General features: G+C 36.0%; 1 protein-coding gene across 1 annotated transcript in view; it reads right to left on the bottom strand.

The window, feature by feature from the left end:
- The window catches only part of galnt1 (UDP-N-acetyl-alpha-D-galactosamine:polypeptide N-acetylgalactosaminyltransferase 1), a 510,424-nt gene that overhangs the window by 382,512 nt on the left and 108,462 nt on the right, over positions 1–19,450 (bottom strand). Inside the window, exon 2 of the mRNA XM_028817413.2 lies at positions 14,923–15,034. The gene's annotated coding sequence lies outside the window, so the exon portion shown is untranslated. The remainder of the gene's footprint in view (positions 1–14,922; positions 15,035–19,450) is intronic.

The raw sequence follows: 19,450 nt of genomic DNA, 5'->3' as shown, positions 1-19,450 counted from the left end.
TTCTTGTGACTGGATAAATGATCTTTCCAGTCTTATTTGTACTGTTTTCTAAAATATCTTCTTTCACCTGCTCTGGAAGAGAGTCTGTCCTGTAACATTAGCTTTCAAGTTGGATATATAATTCCACATAGAAAAAGAATCAAATGCAACACAACCTACAACAAACAACAGTTAAAAAATACATATGCTGATTAATATGGATTATCTTTAATAAGGGGCATAGAAAACTTCTATTAAAAATTTTTTATTCAAGGCACTTAAGATGCAAGATACTTTATGTCTGGTGTACAGGAACATATGCCCAGTGCAACTGTTGGAAGCAGTTATTCACTACAGTTTCTAGAAAGGTGGTGAATGTGGTTAACATAAAAAGGCAAGCCACTTCACTCTCTTTTGTAATGATCTTTATGCAGAATGAGCAATGATGCGTTTCTGACTACATACTTTTACTAAGCAGCTCTCACTCATGTGCTTGGAAAAGCTGTTGTTACTATTTCCCCCATATTTAATTCTGCTTTCTGGTTGCTTTTTGAATTTACCTGGTGAATGTAGTCCTAACATAGCCAGTGTGTTAGTATGAATATATCAAGAATTATGTTTGTATTTGCCTGTCTTAAACTTCCTTGGATTCATTCAGAAAGTATTTTTATTATTTGGTACTACTATCCTATTACTCCCCAAGCAACTTATACATGTCTGTTGTTTGATGGTCCTTAAAGTGCATCTGAACTGCATTGGCCAGATTTCTAGTAATATTTAAAAATAAAATGTTGCTCTGGGAATAGCTCACAGTAATTCTTACTATAAACTCATAAACGTAAGTAAGATACAGTAAACAGTGCTAGTGCCCACTGCAGTCCATCCATTTGGTTCAGGAAAGAATCGAACTGATCTCATTCTTGGAAACATTCACTTGAGACGTTTTTAATTAAAGAGTCAATAAACAATATTGCTCTTAACTGTCACACACTTATAAAGTTCTGGTATTCAGCAAATTAATCACTAATAATGGGCTGGAATTTCTTTTGTTTGAGAAACCTGGAAAGAGCCTAATGATTAAAGCTCTTCTCCCAATTGGTGCAAATTGGTCATTAAAACTAGGCTCCCTTGTAAGGGAGCAGGCATTACTATTGCTTTTAAAAAAATGTATGTTTAAAGGTTGTTAGCATTTACAGGTTACTTCCTTAGATTATTTTCTATGAACATTTTTACTGTTGTTTTCATTTTATTTATTTTGGTTTACTGCCCACCAAAGACTTTGCTAAATTTCATGTCTAAGATAATCAAATTACTTGCTGCAGATTCTTCTCTCTGTTCAAGCACACTTCTTCTTAGTGACTTAAATATTCAAAGATATGCATATGGACTCTCCTAGCTACTAACTATTTTGGGCATATACTAGACATTGTTCTACTGGTTTAAGCATTTCGTAACTCACTGGATCTGGTTTAGCTGTATCAGACTGCATGTCTATTGAACTCACTCTTTATACTATCTTACTAAATAAATGCAGCAAAACAACTATATCCTATCACAAACGTAACTTAATTAGTCTCTCACCATTCCAGGCAGCATTAACTATTTACTTTCTTCCAAGGAGTTTCAAACTGATATTTTATCATTTTTAATATCCTTGATAATTTAACCCCACTGACAATTAGAACTGTTTTCTCTTCCTACACTGCTCCACAGTACACTTAGATTCATTAAATCTGCTGGACAGCACCTTAAGTATCTTTATAAGAAAACTACACTCACAGAACAGTCTTGCTTACACTGAACAAACGATGAAGAGATGCTCTTTATGCTTTTAGGGTAGATTACATTTCTAGTACTACAAAAGAAGGCTGCAGCAAACACAGTATTCTTGTCACAGTTATTTATAAGCTCCTGCACACTTTGTTTTCAATTATATATGTTTATATATAGTGGAACCTCGGGTCACGACTGTAATTCGTTCCAAAACTCTGGTCATAACTCAATTTGGTCGTGACCCGAAGTAATTTTCCCCCATAGGATTGTATGTAAATACAATTAATCCGATCCAGACCATGTGAACTGTATGTAAATATATTTTTTTTTAAAGATATTTAAGCACAAATATAGTTAACTACACTATAGAATGCACAGCGTAATAGTAAACTAAATGTAAAAACATTGAATAACACTGAGAAAACCATGAACAACAGAGAAAACTAACATTGCAAGAGTTCGCGCTATAGCGCTACGAACCGCTCGCTAAAAACTTTTTATTTAAATGACTTTTAAGCACAGGGAAAAAAATGAACATTTGAAAAATCTGTAATTTAATAAACAACCAAGAAAAGTAACATTGCAACAATGCATGCTACGAGCATGATCACTGTAAACAGAAGTGAAGTGGAGGTTAAAATCCAATAGAAAAAAGTCTTCATTAAATACAACGAGGTTAAAACAATGCTCGAATCAGTCTCTTTAAAAACAAGCCCGGTGCATTCTTTAACTGCCTTCTCAGCCTTATGCAGCCAGCCCTCTCTCTCTCTCTCTCTCAGAGAGACTGAACACATGCGGAAATCTTTGGCGCGCACAAACCGAAAGGGAAACTGGCTTGTTCGTATACCGAGTGTGTGGTCATGAACAGATGCAAAAGTTTGGCGAACTTTTTCGTCGTAACCCGATTTGTATATGTTCAGAGATGTTCGTGAATCGAGTGAGCTGTTATTTTCCACTTTGTTTTGGGGTTAATATAGAAATTACAAAACTAAATTTGGTAAATTTTTATTAAAATCTACTAAGCAGTTATAAGGGTTGTGGCCTGTAAGGGGTGCTTCAGGAAACTAAACTCGACACAGCCAAGTACAGAAGCAACACACACTTCATTTTTCATGGGAAACCCCATTGCTTCAGGGTTTCTCCCACACCAAAACATGATACAGAAAGGTCCCAAAATAAAGATCATAACTTAACAGCACTTTCTCTTCTTCCAACTTCACTCCTCCTTCAACAAGCTTCATATCCCTCCACCCGACTCTGGCTCTCATAATGAAGGTGGCACCTTTTATGCTGCAGCTGGGAGTACTCCAGGTGGCTCATTAGCGAAATCCGGTGGAACTGGCAGGTGTGGCGGAAGCCTGACAAAATAGGGCTCTGCAGCTCCCCCTGACGGCACCCTCGGAACCCAACTGAGCTGTCCCGAACATGTTGCTCTATAGGAATTCTAGACACTGCTGAAACCCACAGGGACTGCCATTTAACAGCCTGACGGAAGTACTGTCCTGTGTTTGTTCTCTCCCCCAATCCTTTCGGTTCACAGGCATCCCGGCCGTCCACCACAGGGGATAAGGTACATTTATTATTTTATATTTTAACAATATTTATTCACTATTTATTCACTATTCACTAATTATTTACTAATTAGTGAGTCTGACACTGAGGTAGTTGCAGCATTTTCATCATTCAGTGTTGTTTGCCCGGGTGTCTGTTGTGCTTGTTTTTAATTGTCAGTATTTTTAAATAACATTTTGACCTCTAACAGCAAAAAGAAGTATAGCTATGAATAACATATTTTAATGACTGCATTTAATGTGCTTGAGTAATTGCAAGCAATTTCATCTCAGTTTCTTAAATGCATTAGAAGCAGTGCGAAGTGTGTCCCATTTCACTTTCTCTTTGATCACTTTGTGCATGAGATCGCTTTTGATTGAGATTTCATACGCATGTTTCAAGTAACACTACACAAGTCACTAGCATTTCATACTTTACAAATGCACTGCGGGAAAAAAAGAAAATAATAATAATCTATACTAATTAATAAAAGGCAAAGCCCTCACTGACTCACTGACTGACTGACTGACTGACTGACTCACTCATCACTAATTGTCCAACTTCCCGTGTAGGTGGAAGGCTAAAATTTGGCAGGCTGATTCCTTATAGCTTACTTACAAAAGTTAGGCAGGTTTCATTTCGAAATTCAACGCGTAATGGTCATAACTGGAACCTCTTTTTTGACAATATACTGTAATGGACGGCAGCTTGATGGCCGTGGGAGGCGGAGTTGAGTGTCACGTCATCACGCCTCCCACGTAATCACGTGAAAAGACTGTGAATGCAGTAGGGAGAAATGAAGTAAGAGCCGCAAACAGCGAAGAACAAAAAATTCATTAAACAATTGAGAAGGGAGCGAGTGAAGCATACAAGCATCTTCATAAGGGAAACAAAGCACCGTGTGAAACGTAAGTTTATTGAAACGCTCCCGTTAAGAATTGCAATAACATATTCGCGTGATAAAAGAACGCAGTAGGGAGAAATGAAGGAAGAGCCCCAAACAGCGAAGAGCAAAAAATTCATTAAACAATTGAGAAGGGAGCGAGTGAAGCATACAAGCATGTTCATAAGGGAAACAAAGCACGGTGTAAAACGTAAGTTTAAATTAAGTTTATAGAAACGCTCCCGCTGCGGATTGCAATAACATATTCGCAAGATAAAAGTTTAATGAGAAGACACGAGGTATAAACGAACCACACGCCGTGGCGCAACGTTAGGGGCAACAGTTTCAACCATTCTATGATCTGCTTCTCGCAACTGAAAGACGGCACATGGCGGATGTTAGCCGACTTGCTGACCGCAACGTTAGGGGCTTCAACTCTGGCGCTGACGATAGAGATTCGATTCACGAGAGGGGATGCAGTGAGTGTGTATGCCTGATGAGCCCAGAATTAGGGAGAAACACGTGTCGCATACTCTTTGCATTATTTGAAAGTAAACTATTAAAACCATTCTATGATCAGCTTCTGGGAACAGAAAGAGGGCACGTGGCGGATGTAAGGCGACTTCCTGACCAACCACAAGCGTGACCTGGCAGGTAACCACCCATACAGTCAGATTGTGATTCAGAAAACGAATGCCATGAATGTAATTACCACGATCTACATACTGTCAAATAAACGAAACACACGCCGTAGCGTGACAGCTGTGAAAAGCGAGGTTCACAAAAAAACAGATCCTTAACAAATTGTTATTGGTATATTTTCGATCCGTTTAAAAAGGTTTTCTTTTCTTCTTAAAAAATGAAAAGCAGTACTTCGCCGCAACGAAGCGCGAGAATTTGGCTATATATATCTGCTTCTCGCAATTAAAATAGGGCACGTGGCGGATTTTAGACGACTTCATGACCAAACATAACTGTTACCTGCCAGGTAGGGTTACCACTTTTAATACAAAAAAATAAGGGACGCATACTGCAGCGGGTGCCACATCTCAGTGCCAACAGTTTGCAGACTCTACTTAAAAGACCCGCCCTCCTCACTGGACAGTTAAAAAGACCAATCAAACTAACGATGACATCAAGTATTACCCAATCAAAAGTAGGAAAGGAGACATCTTCATAAAATGCGTGTGGGATGATTTGCATGAGACGCTGCTTTAAAAAAAAATGATTAAAAAAATACGGGACAAATCCCGTCCCTTATTGATTCAAAACGGGACGTGCAATTTCATTCTCAAACGCGGCACGATTCCGTATTTTAAAGGACGGGTGGCAATCCTACAGTGCCAGGTAACCACCCATACAATCAGATTGTGATTCAGACTAGGAATGCAATGAATGTAATTACCCCGATCTACATACAAGGCGAAAGTCTTGCAACATTCAAAGATGATGGTTTGGGATAAGTACACCATACAACATAAAAGAGCTTATGATGCCTTGAACCGAAAAAAGCAAGATCTCAGAGATCGTAAAAAAAAAAATAGGAGGTAATGTCGTTTTACTCGCTGTAGAATTTAGTCAAACATTACCAGTTATTCCACGAGGGAGACCAGCAGATGAACTCAACGCGTGTTTAAAATCCATGCTTCTCCACGCTCGGTTATATGTCGCGTGTTCTCGGGTAGGTACACCAAAAAATGTATACATTTAAGCATGTAATGGGCAAACAAAAAATGAGGTATACCCGAAGGCACTGCAGTAGTACTTAATGTAACTTTACTTCTTAAATGTTAATGTTTTACTGTTTGATAATTTATACGCTTCTTATATGTTGTTCAAATTCTTTTATCAAAATACCAGTGACAGCGCAATGCACGATAACATGGAGTGAATACACCATACGCATCTGCCCACGGCCGCCCTGGTGTGCGCAGATAGGAGTTGATTCTACAATAAAATAAAATAAAGATAAAAAGAGTAATACAATCATCACCCATAAAGCAGATAGTAGACGTGACGTACTATATGTGTACCAGATTTCAAGTCAATAGGTGAAACGGTTTGCGAGCTACAGGTGATTTAAAATCCTGGACAGACAAACAAATAGCCACGGTAGCAAATTACAGAAGAAGATTTTACTGTTTAATAATTTATATTTATATGAAATGTGCTTCTTATATATTACTTCATATTCTCATATGATAATGATGTTAATGTTGTTTATATTGATTTCTATGTTATTGAAACTGCATGTATGTGTGTATATGTATGTATATATATATATATATATACTAGCAAAATACCCGTGCTTCGCAGCGGAGAAGTAGTGTGTTAAAGAGGTTATGAAAAAAAAAAGGAAGCATTTTAAAAATAACGTAAAATGATTGTCAATGTAATTGTGTTGTCATTGTTATAAGTGTTGCTGTCTTTTATATATATAATATACACACACACATAAACATATATATACATATACATATATATACATATCTACATATACACATATATATATATATATATATATATATACTAGCAACATACCCGCGCTTCGCAGCGGAGAAGTAGTGTGTTAAAGAGGTTATGAAAAAGTAAAGGAAACATTTTAAAAATAACGTAACATGATTGTCAATGTAATTGTGTTGTCATTGTTATGAGTGTTGCTGTCATATATATATACATATACACATATACACACACATATACACACATATAGAGATATATTATATATACATATACACATATATTTTTTATATATATATTTTTTATATATATATATATATATATATACACACATACATACATACATACATATACACACATAGATGCACTTACAATAACATAGAAATCAATATAAACAACATTAACATCATTATCATATGAGAATATGAAGTAATATATAAGAAGCACATTTCATATAAATATAAATTATTAAACAGTAAAATCTTCTTCTATAATTTGCTACCGTGGCTTTTCGTTGGTCTGTCCAGGATTTTAAATCACCTGTAGCTTGCAAAACCGTTTCACCTATTGACTTGAAATGTGGTACACATATAATACGTCACGTCCGCTATCCGCTTTATGGGTGATGATTGTATTACTCTTTTTATGTTTATTTTATTTTAGAATCAACTCCTATCTGCGCACACCAGGGCGGCCGTGGGCAGATGCGTATGGTGTATTCACTCCATGTTATCGTGCATTGCGCTGTCACTGGTATTTTGATAAAAGAATTTGAACAATATATAAGAAGCGTATAAATTATTAAACAGTAAACCATTAACATTTAAGAAGTAAAGTTACATTGAGTACTACTGCAGTGCCTTCGGGTATACCTAATTTTTTCTTTGCCCATTACATGCTTAAATGTATACATTTTTTTGGTGTACCTACCCGAGAACACGCGACATATAACCGACCGTGGGAGAAGCATGGATTTTAAACACGCGTTGAGTTCATCTGCTGGTCTCACTCGTGGAATAACTGGTAATGTTTGACTAAAATCTACAGCGAGTAAAACGACATTACCTCCTTTTTTTTTTTACGATCTCTGAGATCTTGCTTTTTTCGGATCAAGGCTTCATAAGCTCTTTTATGTTGCATGGTGTACTTAATAAGTACTAATTATCCCAAACCATCATCTTTGAATGTTGCAAGACTTTCGCCTTGTATGTAGATCGGGGTAATTACATTCATTGCATTCCTAGTCTGAATCACAATCTGATTGTATGGGGTGGTTACCTGGCACTGTAGGGTTGCCACCCGTCCTTTAAAATACGGAATCGTGCCGCGTTTGAGAATGAAATTGCGCGTCCCGTTTTGAATCAATACTGGACGGGATTTATCCCGTATTTTTTTTATCATTTTTTTTTTAAAGCAGCGTCTCATGCAAATCATCCCACACGCATTTTATGAAGATGCCTCCTTTCCTACGTTTGATTGGGTAATACTTGATGTCATCGTTAGTTTGATTGGTGTTTTTAACTGTCCAGTGAGGAGGGCGTGTCTTTTAAGTACAGTCTGCAAAGTGTTGGCACTGAGATGTGGCGTCAGCGCCATACTTGAAGCCCCTAACGTTGCGGTCAGCAAGTCGGCTAACATCCGCCATGTGCCGTCTTTCAGTTGCGAGAAGGAGATCATAGAATGGTTGAAACTGTTGCCCCCTAACGTTGCGCCACGGCGTGTGGTTCGTTTATACCTCGTGTGTTCTCATTAAACTTTTATCTCGCGAATATGTTATTGCAATCCGCAGCGGGAGCGTTTCTATAAACTTAATTTAAAGTTACGTTTTACACCGTGCTTTGTTTCCCTTATGAACATGCTTGTATGCTTAACTCGCTCCGTTCTCAATTGTTTTTATTAATTTTTTGCTCTTAGCTGTTCGCGGCTCTTCCTCCATTTCCCCCTACTTCGTTCTTTTATCTCGCGAATATGTTATTGCAATCCTTAACGGGAGCGTTTCAATAACTGATTGAAAATAGTTTTGCATTTACCTTTTTAGTAAAAGGCGAGCTTTTAAGCCTGAGAAATCAGCCCGTAAATGCACACGTTTAATTGCACATGTGTTAATATGTATGGTTACACAGTATTAAAAGACAGTCAAAAATTAACGTCATTTACCTTCGTTCCCGCGTGTGACTCGTGCTGTAAATCTCTTCTTTTTAGTTTTTTATATATATATACATATATATATATATATATACATATATATATATATATATACATATATATATATATATATATATATATACATACATATGTAACATAACACAGATCAAATCTTGTTATAGTGAAAACCGAAGTAACAAAATTTTCAGAACAACAAATACTTTTTATTGGTCCAGACAAAACATTCATACAACATAATGTAAATGGATTTTGTTTTAATAAAATGTAAATTTCAATATAACAAATGTTTTCTCAACCAAAAATGGCCACTGAAGATGATAATGTGATGCAAACAATACTTAATACTGCACCTACACCTTCTATGAGTCTCAGAAAACCTGCAACAGGCTGTCTTCATTCTTGTAAAACCAAAAGAAAGTGACAGTGTGTCGCAAAATTTCCTGTCTTGGGCAGTCTCGGCATGGTTCAGCAGAAGTATAGACGAGACATCATATACATAGCTGAATTCTGAGTCAGAGCAATCGCGTGGGTAGGTGTGTCATATACAGATACTCTACCGTTTGAGTTTCATGAGCCAAAAAAAAAGTGAGTAAAGGTGTCATTTTATGCTAAAAGAACAATTAAAAATCCTTGAAAAAGTTGATTCTGGAAAGTAAAAAATGATGTGGCAAAAGCAATTGGAATCGCTCCTTCAACAGTCTCAACAACTTTGATGGATCGAAAAAAAAATAGAAGAAAAAGTAAAAGATCAGGCGTTGGGACCTGAATGAAAAAAAAAAAAATTAGGAAAGCTAAAAGAAAAAAAAAAAAATGGTTGCATCTAAATTCTCATTTTTAGTCTGTATTCATACCTGCATTTCTATAAAAAAGTTACATCTAATGTCTCATTTCAAATTAAATACTTTTTTTTACAGTTTAAGAAGCGTTTTCTTTTTTTTTCTTTTTTAAACAGGTTTTGTCATGCTTGGGGTCACAGAGATAGCTGCACGAGAGACAGGAAGGTGAGTGCAGGATGGGTGTTAAAATGTTCCAAACATCATGCGACTAGCACTCTATGTGGTAAGATGCAGCAGAGGAGCTGCCAGCTGTCCTTGAGCCTATGCAGTTAGAGATGGTGAATCGCAGTTGACCCCGGTGACAACAGTATATGTATTTATTTCATTATTTGTTATAATGAAATTTCTGTTATAACAAAATATTTTTATGGTCCCATGAATTTTGTTACAACAGGATTCCACCTGTATATCCCTGACCTTAAATAAAGATCCAAATCATGAAAAGGAATCATTCTGAATATTGTCACAAGAGGCAATAATAAGAAAGAGTCAAGAAAGCAATACTTTTTAAAAAAATGAATTGCTGTACCCGATAGTAACCAAAAATACTGAGAAGGTGTCTTGATTAGACAACTAAAAATCGCAAAGCTAACATAATTTGACATAAAAAATTAACAGTGTTATATCAGCAAGGTTACAGTCAATGAGCAACAGAATACCACACCAAATTTTCAAGATGTGGTGTTAAATCTGAGATCAAATAATTTTAGGAAACTGACAAGTTGAAAATTAAAAAATGTGGTGAAAGCCCCCAAAAATGCTGCCTTTATCTGATGAAAAGTACTTAAAGCTCACTTTTAAGGACTAGAAGGAAATACAGTTAAGTCCTTGTTCAGCATCTGGCACAGTAACCAATCTCCTAATTTGAATCTGTTTTCTTAATACAATAACTATTTCAATAAGGTATTTATGAAAATAAAAGAGTTCTAAGACATAATTATCTTCAATCATAAATGAGTGATGGAACAGCACCATAAAGCTAACAAGCCACTGTAATAAATAACATGTATTAGTAGCCTCAAGAACTAGTATGCCCCACCTTAAAAGCAACAAAAAGGGGAGAATGTAATGAACAAGGGAAACTTACAGCCAAGAATACTGGTGATCTTAACCAAAAAATACATATGAAGACAAAAACGAAGGCCAGGAGATGGCAAGAGTCACTTATTCAACACATGCTGTTTTTTGGTTGTTTTGGTTTTAAATGTAGACGTTAATTGAATTTTAACAACCCTTTCAGCTTAACCAGGTTCAAAGCGTTTATAACATAAACGCTAAACAGAGATATGCTGTAACATACAGTATTTATCTCATAAATGTGCTATGCTAACCTTAAATATAAGCCTGTTATTTCAAAAACAAACACCACTGGACTGCCATCACACATTACTTCCTCCAGATAGTGCAGGGTTGCATCATTACATAAGGTTATCATAGCACTGCAAAGTAGGCTTTTATAAACATGTAAATTACCTTTAGGAATAATATCAGCACAGATTAAAATGACCCTGATACTGACAAGAAATACTGCAGACTTGCACTTTACAAACCTATAAAAAGAGGCTCAAAGACTACTGTTGTGATGTGAGATTTTACATATAACTTGATAAACATTTTGTATGTCTTTATTTGTAATTTAGACAAAACAATTGGCATAGTCGGGCAGGATTTTGGGGTAACCATGTTTTGCACCTTGTTTGCAAATACTGTTGATGTATATGTGTGTTTATATACGTGTATATGTATGTGAATTTTAGGGCATCCAGTGTACAAATGCGGTGGAAGTAAAGATTGTTTGGTTGCTGAATGGAATATAAAAAACAAAGTGTACAGACTTCATGTGTGTCACGAGGACATCAGCATGTTTGTTAGTGCTGGTGGTAGTGAGTCCCTAATTAAAGTGCTAGAGAGTGGTGGAACATTGCATGTGTCATTCATACGGCATTTAAGTGGTTAAAGTGCTAGGGAGTGATGGGACATGCATGCATCATTCATATGGCACTTATTTGTTTAGAATCTTGGTGTACGTGTGTGTATGTTTGCTTACAGGGGCAAAACTAGGCCTACCCATAACGAAGGTGGCAAATTGTATTAGATTATAATTGTAGACTCAGAAATGCCTAAATTCATATTAAAGTCAGCCATCTTCCAGTGGAGTGGCAGAGGTAAGCAGGCCAAAGCTAGGAAATGTAAACCTGTAGTGCAGGTAGAGAAAGTAGAAGCTGAGCTGAGCATGCCACAAAATGGAAGGGGGCTGGAAGGATTAAAAGCAGGAAAACAGAGATCAGGTATAAAGGAAGACAGCTGCTGTTATAAGAGGTTTACTATCTTGTATTATTGGTAATAAGGAAGATCAATGTGAGAAAGAAAATAGCAAAGTGACTGAAAGCAAAAGTTGTGGAATGTTGTAAGAGTTTTGAAAGATGTAACAGTTGGTGTGATAATTGTGAAGTGCTAGCATGTAGAACACCCATTGCTTAAGTGGAAAGCACAGAAAGCAGGAGGAACAAGGAGAGAAAACCACCCATGGTGAAAGTTAGGGCAATAGTAATGTGATCTTACTGGAACCCTAAAACATGGGTGGGTGACTTACCTGAGACAGATGGGTGCTCAGAAAAAGAGTGGGAATGTGAGTGCGAGGAGATGGAGAGAGATGAAAGGAAGGGGAAACAGCAAGGATGTTTTCTTCCATTATTATTCTCCACTGCACCACAATCTCCAGATAATTCTGAGGTCTGTCCAGTGTTTAAAGAACATGCTACACTGATAGATATTTCACCACTGTTAGGAAAGGTAACCAGTGCTGCACTGAAATTTGATTTGGGACAAAGAAATCAGATAGAAGGCAGAGAAGCTGGTGAGTGTGAATGGCAATTGTTGACTAGTGGGAAAGAAATGGATAATGGCTTAAGGATACAGACTTTGGGTTTGTGCAGGTAATAAATAGTGAAGGCAATTAGCAGAGTAAAATCCATGCAGGAGATTGGGTTACCATTAGTACATTGGAGCAGAGTGGCAGTGTGGCCAAGCTGTTCCAATGAATGCCTGGAAGCAAAGTTTGAGTTTTGGCACTAGGTCGACAACCAAGAAAATGAAATGGACAGAAACTGCTTTGTCACCTTCCATTTTGCAGACTTGCCTACATAGCGGAATTAAAAAAAAAAAGAAACAGGAAAAGACAATAAGCAAAGACTAAAGACAAAGACACGAAGAAGAACACAAGACACAGCAAGAAAGAGACACTTACTGGGGTTTAAGTGAGTAACAAGTCCACAAGTCATGCAATAATAAGTCTAGTCAGAATAGCTATAGTTTAAAAGGAAAGGTTTGTTCATTACTGCAGCAAATTTATATTCCAAGGGATGGAAACTGAATAAACCAGTTAGGAATGCCAAAATAAGGAGATTAATTTTGGGTTCATAAAGTATACATTCTGGGTATTAATTAAGTGGGATAATTAATATAATTAATACTATTATTAAGGAAAATGTATACTAAGAAAATTGGTGAATATTTCAGGAAAGCAGGTACAGCTGGTACATTTGCAAGTCATATGGGCTCTGATGTTTAGGTATAGTCTAATTGGGAAAATACGGAAGCCCTGCTGAGGTTGTCGGCTGTGGTACAAGCAGAGAACCAGTGGGCCAATTCTGAACCGAGGTGTTTAGCACATCGAGTATGCAAATGGTGAGCAAACAGCTCTAGGGGTGGCCTACAGGGGGAATAATGAGTTGCATAGCTGTGATTTCTCATGGTGGTGATGCCAGCCTATACTGGTAAAGGCTGATGGCAGTCAAGAGTTGCACCATGGGTAGGAAAGCACAAGAGGAAACTAAATCAACCCCAAATGTGTGAAGAGGGGCCACAAAGGTTGGTTTGTAAACAGTTTATGCAGTGGCACATGTGCTCTCACTTGGGCAAAAGTGGTTGTACTGGCACCTGTGGCATGTTACCTTTCAAATTGTGATATTAATTGTACAGCTGCATATGCTTAAACAGATAGTTTGGGACAAGGGTCTAATTAGCAGTTAGACACAAAATCAGGTCAGTTTTAGGAATTCACACAACAGACTAAATTGCAGTGGGCTAGTTTAGTGGAAAGTGTGGACTTGTCTCATTTTGAACCACCAGATCTTATGACATATGAAGACTGAAGAAAGCTAAACAAACAGTTGAAGCAAGCCAGAGCAGATACAAGTCATCAGAAGCGCATCCAAGTTCTTCAGATTGTCTTTGAAATAAAGAAGATGTGTAATGGACAAATGGCCATGGACAACTTTTAACATTGGGAGAGCAAATACTGCAAACCAAAGCACAAGTTATTCAACAGACTCTTTAAACAATTAAGACTGTTTAGAAAGACATTGTACAAAATATTCATCGGGGTGGAGTGTTGTGATGTGAGATTTTACATATAACTTGATAAATATTTTGTATGTCTTTATTTGTAATTTAGACAAAACAACTACTAATGGTAGGATTCCCTAAATAGCTAAAATTGTTAAAGGTCTCTATTATTCAGTTTACAGCTATTTTTGATTAAAAATAAGTATTCCAATAAGTTAGAAAATCAAGGAAAACTATTATGTCTCAACATTTAGAGTTTTGGTGATTGATCCCATTATTCATTTTAATTTCACACTGGTATAAATGGTTCACAAGATGAGCACAAGGTCATCTAATCAAAAGACAAAAAAGCAGCACATTTATTTTCCTTTAAAGAGCGGGAGAGAAAGCAGTCATGCTAATCGGTCAGTTTGACATCATTTAATCATTTCCCCTCCGATAAATGTTAAGCCAACACAATATTGAGAACAGTGTATTTTTAAAGGTGCACCAATTTAAGACAAATACATCCTGCTGTAGTCTCCTTGATCCAGGCAGTTACGAGAAGAATCACATTGAATCTGTTACAGAATTAAAGCTGGGACAAAATCTATTTGTTTGAGATTTACAAAAAGAAAAAACAACCCCAAACCTGGTGACCTGCCAAGTTTAGGAAGGCTGCCCAAACTCATAGGGTACTAAAGGAGATAATAAAAGCCATTTCATTCAAGAAAGATACTATAGTGAAGAGAACAAACACGACAACATTCTCATAAAAGGCCAAAGTGTCAAAAGGCTAGCTGGCTTTACCTACTTCTTTTCAACTCCCTTATAAAATGTTGTCATTAGAATGCAGAAAGAAAACAGAAATTACCATGGGAATACACAGCAATATTCTGGGTGTTTTAAAAGTTTTACCCATAGAAAACTGAACAGCTTGACACTTACCCAAAGTGTACAGAGGGTCTGGCCTAGTCAGACACAGATTTAGTGTATACGGCAGGATTCTGAGATAAATCCTTTGAATGAGGGCAAAGATTCCATATGGAAGTTCATATTCCTGAGAGAAAAAAAGAGAGGAAAATATTCATTATTGCAAACAAAAATATCAGGTAATAAAGCTGCATTTTGGTTATACACCAGAGCTCCAAATATCAGGTTAAAAAAACACAGTTTTTTTTTTTTTTGTTTTTTTTAACAATAACTTAAACATAATTTCAAAGGTATAAATAATCTCACTATCAGTAGAATGGAGTCATATAAATTCCAGAGAACCACTACTATACACAGATAACAACATTACTTACTGTATGTGGGCACAGCTCAAATTCTACTATCTTCCCTCTAGCACAATGGTGTCCAATTCAATTTTAATGAGGGCAAAAAAATAACACTTTATATACTCAATGCAAACAAAACTATATCAATAATTACTTCTCTCTTTATCAGCCTTTCTTTTCTTGGACATTGCAGTAGGTTGTGAAAGGTAATAGCAGATATAGGACCAAATAAATATGACATCAGCATTTCTGCTGCTTTTGTTGTAAATGTTGCTACCTATCTTCCCCAATGCATTTATGAAACTATAATGAAACATGTCATTAATGAAAAAAAAAATGATTCTGTTAACTAAAACTAAAATAACAATAAAGAAATGTCTGAAAACTAGAACTAAACAAAAACAATCAAATTATACAATATGCAGAAAATATTTAGTTGCTCAACTCAAATGATTGTCTTTAAGAATATAAAAGAGCAATAACAATAATACATTACTTTATGAATATCAAAAACCATTAACAGATTTTTAAATATGGGATAAATAATAAAAAACCTAAAATAATAACTAGCTTAATGTAAGATAGTTAATAACTTAAATAATAAAAGATGAAAATAAAAACAAAAATAAAACTAGTTTTTGTAATAATAATTTTGATTTTCAACACACTAGTCTTTATGCATGATGTAAAGGTGATTAAATGTGTTACTGGTATATTTAAAATCACTCAGCCATAACATTAGCTAAGAGAGTAGCACGGATTTATGCATATGTGTAGGTACAATTCAGTGTGGGCATCAGAATCTATAGATTTCATTAGTAATTTCAGCCATCAGTCAGCATTCCCTTGTACAACTGAGAGGAAATACCAAAGCCTTGTCACTCACTAATGAGTTATTCTGTGGATTTCATAGGCCATAAATGACCATTAGTCACAGATGCTCCATTGATGGCATCAATGCGTTTTCTGCACTTAAAACATGCTGCATGTTACTTTGGAAGATGCAGCCAAGTAGTTTGAAAATTACAATCACAGAAGATCTTTCAAGCTTGAATAGCCACCACACCTTAAAATTCACTCTGAAAAAAAATGATGCTATCTTTATACGTCAAAGAAGGTCAGCAATCTCAGACTTATTTCTCAGAGACATTGCTTGCTTTCAAGCGGTACCATTGCAGTTACAGATTAAGCAGATGCATAGTATGCAATCTTTGTTATGGCAACAGAGTCAACGTTACACTAATAAATTTCATTTTAATCAGGTTATTAATATTTTTATTTTATTAATTTTCATTGTAATCATTCCATACAAACAGATCAATTTATAACCCAACAAATTTGAAGACTAATCAAACCCCACCCCTGAGAAGGAGAGCTTAGCTAAAGGAAAATTGCTTAAGGCTTTTTAATAAGGCAACATTAAACAAAAGAAAGGGAGAAGTAAATATCTATGTAAATAAGAGATGGAGAAGGGAGTTAAATGCGATAATAGTTATTTCTCTTATTCTAAAATAATATTGGTTAAATCCTGCCATGTTTTGAAAAAAATTTATACAGATCCTCTAACTGAAAATTTGATTTTTTCCAATTTCAAATAATATAAAATATCGGTTTCCCACTGACTTATAAGAGGAGAATTAGGATTCTTCCAATTTAACAAAATAAGTCTGCATGCCAAAAGTGTAGTGAATGCAATCACAGTTTGCTTGTCCTTCTCCAATTCAAGTCCATCTCGAAGAACACCGAACACAGCTGTTAATGGCTTAGGAGGGATTGTGATACCAAGGCTGTCTGAGAGGCACTTAAAAATTTTTGTCCAAAATGATGTTAGTTTGGTGCAGGCCCAAAACATGTGACCCAGTGAGGCAGGAGCTTGGTTGCAGCGCTCGCAGGTTGGATCCTGCCCTGGAAACATTTTGGACAGTTTTAAGCGAGACAGATGGGCTCGATATATAATTTTTAGTTGAATAATTCTATGCTTTGCGCATATAGAACTCGAATGAATTCTCTGCTTTGCTACCTTCCACTCCTTTTCTGATATATTGATTAAGAGATCTTCTTCCCAATGTCCTCTTGGATCTTTGAAAGGTAGGGACTCTAATAAGATTTTATATATTGCGGAAATAATGTTTGTTTCCTCGAAATTGAGCAGTATTTTTTCCAGCATTGTGGAGGGTGCAAGGTGGGGGAAATCGGGCAATTTCTGTTTACCAAAATTTCTAATTTGAAGATAGTAAAAGAAATGTGTAGCTGGGAGGTTGAATTTTGAACGTAATTGTTCAAAAGATGTAAATATGTTGTCTATATAAAGATCTCTGAGCATTTTAATCCCAAAACTTTTCCAGGTATTAAAAACTGGATATACTTGCGAAGGTTGAAAGAGGTGGTTCTCTTGCAGAGGTGCACTGATAAAAGATTTTCCATCTTAAAATGCTTTCTAATTTGGTTCCATATTCTGAGTGAGTAAAGCACAATTGGGTTATTAGTATATTTGCGATAACTTTCATTTATTGGAGAGCAGAGCAGGGAATATAAAGAAGTACTACAGGATTTTACTTCTATTGCGGACCAAGCCTGTGTATGTTCATTTATTTGTGTCCAGGTTTTTATGGCTTGTATGTTTGCTGCCCAGTAATAAAACTGAAAATTAGGTAAAGCCATGCCACCTTCTGCCTGAGGTCTTTGTAGGGTCACTCTTCGGATACGTGGATGTTTTGAGTTCCAAATGAATGAGGTTATTATTGAATCTAACTGTTTAATAAACGATTTACTGATATATATTGGAATGTTTTGAAATAAAAAGAGAAGTTTAGGAAGGATATTCATCTTAACAATGTTAATTCTTCCGGCTAGAGTGAGATGAAGGGTTGACCATCTATGCAAGTCTTGCTTAATTTTTTCCATACAGACGCCAAAATTTTGTTGATAAAGAGCTTTATGTTTACTTGTGATATTTACCCCTAGGTATTTAAACTGATCTGCTATGGTAAAAGGTACGGTGTCTAATCTAATATTATATGCTTGTGAATTCACTGGAAAGAGTATACTTTTATTCAGATTAATTGTAAGACCAGATATCTTTTGAAATTCTGTTAGTGCTGTTAAAACAGCGGGGACAGTGTTTTCTGGGTCTGATATATATAAGACCATATCATCAGCATATAGAGAAATTTTCTGTTCCAGTCCTTCTCTGACAATCCCCTTTATCTGATAAGAATTTCGGCAGTGAACCGCCAATGGTTCAATAGCAATTGCAAACAACAGTGGTGACAAGGGACATCCTTGTCTGGTACCACGTTCTAGTTTAAAGTAGTCTGAGCAAATGTTATTAATACAAACTGAAGCTTCTGGATTGGTATACAGTAGTTTGATCCAAGCACAAATATTCGGGCCAAACCCAAATTTCTCCAATGCAGTGAAAAGGTAATTCCATTCAATCATATCAAATGCTTTTTCTGCGTCTAATTATAGTAATATCTCTGGGGTGTTTGATTTTGCTGGTGAATAAATAACATTAAACAAGCGTCGGAGATTTGAAGATAGGTGTCGGCCTTTAATAAATCCAGTTTGATCTTGTGATATTACCGAGGGCAGCACTTTCTCCATCCTTCTAGCTAGGATTTTTGAGAGTATCTTAACATCATTATTCAGGAGTGAAATTGGTCTGTATGATGCACATTGTAACAAGTCCTTATTTTGTTTAGGAAAGACGGTGATTAATGCTTGTCGAAATGTTTGAGGTAGTATTTGGTTGTCTCTAGCTTCTGTAAATGTTGCCAATAAGAGGGGAGCTAGCTGAGTGGAGAATTTCTTATAAAATTCTACGGGGTAACCATCAGGGCCTGATGATTTCCCGTTTTGTAGTGACTTTATACTTTCTAGTAATTCTGTTAGCGTTAGAGGTTTACCCAGTTCCTCAGCACTTAAAGCATCCATTTGTGGTATCTGTGAAGTATCCAGAAATGCATTAGATTGTGTGTTGTCTTCTTTGGGCTCAGTGGAATATAATCAGGTTATTAAGGACTGAAACTTCAACGTGGGTGGTGCAGTGTCACAGAAAGGGAGTGTTCCAGTCACATATATACATATATACATATATATACATATATATATATATATATATATACATATATATACATATATATATATATATATATACACACATATACATATTATATTATATATATATATAATAT

The sequence above is a fragment of the Erpetoichthys calabaricus genome, chromosome 13, assembly GCF_900747795.2.
Source record: "Erpetoichthys calabaricus chromosome 13, fErpCal1.3, whole genome shotgun sequence".
NCBI lineage: Eukaryota > Metazoa > Chordata > Cladistia > Polypteriformes > Polypteridae > Erpetoichthys > Erpetoichthys calabaricus.
Note: the sequence above shows the minus strand (reverse complement) of the source record. Positions and strands in the feature narration are given on the sequence as shown.